At 40.2% G+C, this 4,185-nt stretch overlaps 1 pseudogene; it reads right to left on the bottom strand.

The window, feature by feature from the left end:
- Positions 1-331: 331 nt before the first annotated feature.
- LOC104662860 lies at positions 332-1,217 on the bottom strand (annotated as a pseudogene).
- Between the last annotated feature and the right edge of the window lie 2,968 nt (positions 1,218-4,185).

Genomic DNA, 4,185 nt, shown 5'->3' on the forward strand with positions numbered 1-4,185 from the left:
TGCTTCCTGTATAGCCTGTGGAGCTGTGACTCAATCAAACCTCTTTTCTTAATAAATTTCCCAGTCCTAGGTAGCTCCTTGTAGTGATTTGAGAACAGACTAATACAGGATCTAATTTAACTAATTTGAGAACCTACTAGTGTTAGTAGTTGCTGAGGCTCTTACCTCCTTCAAGGCTTTGCTGAATTCCGCTCTCTCACTGATACTTATCCTGAGCACCTAATTTAATTCTGCAACCTACTTCTCCAGCTCTACCTATTCTGTCTTTTTTTTTTTCTGTTCATAAGTTTATTGTCTTTATCTGAAAAATCCTCATAGAAAACTGTTTGGTTTAGCTCTCGGCAGCCCGCTCCTGAGCTCTGAGGGAGCTTGCCTTCTTTTGAGCTACCCAATCTTTCTTCTGAGCAAGGGACATTTTGGGGTGGTTCCACCTCTTCTTTTTAAATTCTTTCTTGTGCTTCTTTTCAGAGACTGGATTCTCTTGTATAGCAGCATGAGCTTTCTTTTACACCTCCTCCATCATGTCTGCAGTTACACTGTTCTTTATGCATTGAGAGAACTGTTTTTTGTAAGCATCTTCATCTTCTTCCATTAAGTGGCGCATGTCATCTGCAACACTCTGGCCCATGATGCACTTCTGGTGTACTTCTGCATTAAATTCCTTGCTTTCAGAATCATAACCAAGGAATTGTTTGGTACCGTGAGGGACAGACAAACCTCCATCCATAGCTCCCTTCAGGGTGCCAAAAACTTTATTGCCAGTGGTATTCTGGCAGGGCCTGCATCCAAATAGCAGGTAAAGGCACCTGACTGATCATCAATGCTTTCCACATTGTGTTCATCGCCAGTCACCTCCACTTAGCTTTCATAGATCTTGTCCATGCCAAACCTATTGAGAAGCCTGTGGGCCAGCAGCAGGCCAGTACAATATGCTGCAGCATAATTTGTCAGGCCAACCTTCACACCATACTTTGGCAGTTTGTGTGCATATGCTGAGCAGACTATCATATTCCCCTCTGTACAGGCATAAGCAATCTGACAAATGATAGCTCTATCATCCTGTATTTGGGTGTGTTGTATTTATTTTTATACTATATCATCAAGCATTTCTGAGCATAGTAATCAGTTTTACCCTCTCGTCATCTTCTAAATTTCACTTGGTATCTCTTAAAGTAGGTCTTATTCTTAACAAGTGTAATAAACCCCATCCTGCAGAACAGAGACCCACATCCGTGGCTTGACAGAGACCTGCAGGCCTGGCACTAGTGGGGGAAAAGGGCCCTCTTCTGTACCTTTGATTCCCTTTACCTTGACCTACTTTTTTTTCTCCTGTTGCAAGCACCTATTGCCTTCTAAAATACTCTACAATGAACTTACTTATAATGTTTATAGTTTAAATGTCTCCCTTGCTGAATTTTAAGAAGGAAAGGGTCTTGTGTGTTTTCTTTACTGAAATACTTTAAACAATGCTTGGCACATAGTAGGGGCTGAAAAATGTTTTTTTAATAAATGAAAACACGTCTGAAAGAATGGCAGCTGTTGTATTTTGGTAACGTGACCAGTAGAGGTCATAGATGAGTTCTTTAATTATCTTGGAGCTACAACTACTATGTCTGTGTATGCAAGGATCTATTCATTCTAGATGTCTCGGTGATCAGTGTGGATTACTACACGAACAATTTGGTGGTAGTAATTAGTGTCGATCATGAAAACTGCTGAAAGGTACACATTAATGATGCCTCAGATTGGCTTCCCCTTCATATATGACCTAGTCTTGGGAGCCAAGCAGAGAAAAAAAAAAAAAAAAAAAAAAAAGCAAATAGAAAATAGGATGCAAGTTAGGGCAGAAAGTGTTGGCCTCAAGGCTATGTCTGTCTGTATAAATTGCTTGTACATGGAAGTTAAATTTAAATAATCAGAGAAGATAGTAAAATGCTTATTTTCAATTGCAAGCTATTTGTTTAGATTAATAATACCTCCTCCCCAAAGTCTGCGTGAGTGTGTGAGCTGGGGCAGGGGAGGAGTATGTACTGATAAAGCCTATTAATACCAGGACACTTGACTGGCTTTTTCCTCTTCCCTTTTACCACAAAAAAACAACAAACCACAAATTACAAGCCATGATTCGGCCTGAGTGTGGTTTATTCTCTTTTATTTTTTTTATTTTTTATTTTTTTGGTTGAGACGGAGTCTTGCTCTGTCGCCCGGGCTGGAGTGCAGTGGCCGGATCTCAGCTCACTGCAAGCTCCGCCTCCCAGGTTTACGCCATTCTCCTGCCTCAGCCTCCCGAGTAGCTGGGACTACAGGCGCCCGCCACCTCGCCCGGCTAGTTTTTTGTATTTTTAGTAGAGACGGGGTTTCACCGTGTTAGCCAGGATGGTCTGGATCTTCTGACCTCGTGATCCGCCCATCTCAGCCTCCCAAAGTGCTGGGATTACAGGCTTGAGCCACCGCGCCCGGCTGTGTGGTTTATTCTCTCTGGCTTGATTGCTCGTGCCTAAATGTCACAGTATATAACCACAGATATGGAGGTATAAAGGAATGATGACTCTGGATCAGAAGTGAATACTTTCCTTGTGAATACTTTCCTTTTGATTGCATATGGATTTTGATAGATTGATTAGTTCAAGGGTAAACATTTGAGAAGGAAGAAAATGTACTTTATTGATTGTCCCCCACGCATCAGGCACTGTGATAGCTACTTTCCCATGTCATCTCACTCCCTGAAGTGAACAGTGTCAAAGATAGCATCTAGAACTTAGTAGAAGCTCAATAAATTGTCAAATGAGTCAGTGAACAGTAAATGACTCTTAGGAAGAAGCATCTGTTTCTCTGTTTTGGTTTGGTTTGTTTGAGCGGGGGGCTGATTTGTTATATTTTTTATGTTTATGTTCAGTGTTTTTTATTCATTACAGGCATTCATCTCTTGGGTCTGAAAAGTAAATAGAATGTGCTCCCTGTCACAAGACCCCGAAGGGTGGGCCTGCATGGAGAGCTAGGATAAGGAGATGCTAATTCTGGTCCTGCTCTGAAAATTAACCATTGCCTTTGATTATATATGATAAATCATTACATAATTCCTACCTTTTCTACTTCACAACATGTCGTGAGATAAATGTAAGATACCGTATTTGGAAGGTTATTGAGTTTTTAAATGGGAAAGTTAGTCAATAAATGGGAATTTAATGAAAAGTTTTCCATGAGGCCCACTTGTGGGGGAAGCAAGACTAAAGCACAAACTCTACCCTGTATCACACATTGCTGGCCTTGTATAAATGCATGGGTGAACAAAACAGAACAATGATCTCAATATCGCATACTACTTGCTCAATGCTGCCCTAATGAAGGATGTGGATTTCCAGACTGAGGAACTCCATTGTGTTGGAATATCAGAGATAATGTTTTTTTTGAGCTTGGGGTTGGCAAAGGGCCAGAGACCTTAGTTCTTACACTATTCTGAGGCTTGTCGCCAGATAAATGCAGGGGTAGATTCTCTTATGGGATGATGTAGAAAGAGAATATGCCAACTTTTCAAAAATATCTTTAGTATGGGGCCTGGTAGGGTGGGAGGATGTGGAAGATCACTGTTGGAAGACTTTCCTCTAAAAGTTGATGGAAGTTCATTCTCACACTAACAGAAGTAAAATAGGATTTTTTTCTTCCTCTCTTTTTCTTTTCTTCCTCTCCTTTTTCTTTTCTTCCTCGATAGCACTCAGAGCTTTCATTGGCTGTCAGACACGTAGTATATAAATTGCAAGCATGATCATCACACAGAATGTAAATATGCCAAGTGCACATGAACAAATTAGAGGTTTCTTAGTCAAATCAAGCAAATATGTACCTGATAATGACTTTGGCCGAAACATGTTTTTATATTTTATAGGATGTTCACATTTGCCAGTGGTTAGCAAAGATGAAGCTTGCCAAACTTTAATATGGTACAAATGCCATGTTCGAGGCAAAGTAAGTGGACTATTACAGGATCTGGCAAATCAAAAACACTATCAACAGCTGTGATTTCCAAAGGTTTTGTGAGACGGGAATAATAAAGTTGTGTGCATTTTAAATGGTCGTTAATTTTCCCGGTGTTTTTTAAAAATATAACTTATGATCATGAGTAGCTTCACGTGGTGTTATAGTTATAATCAACTTTTGATTAGATGTGATCATGGCCAGAAGGCAAAA

This window comes from Rhinopithecus roxellana, chromosome 2 (genome assembly GCF_007565055.1).
Source record: "Rhinopithecus roxellana isolate Shanxi Qingling chromosome 2, ASM756505v1, whole genome shotgun sequence".
NCBI lineage: Eukaryota > Metazoa > Chordata > Mammalia > Primates > Cercopithecidae > Rhinopithecus > Rhinopithecus roxellana.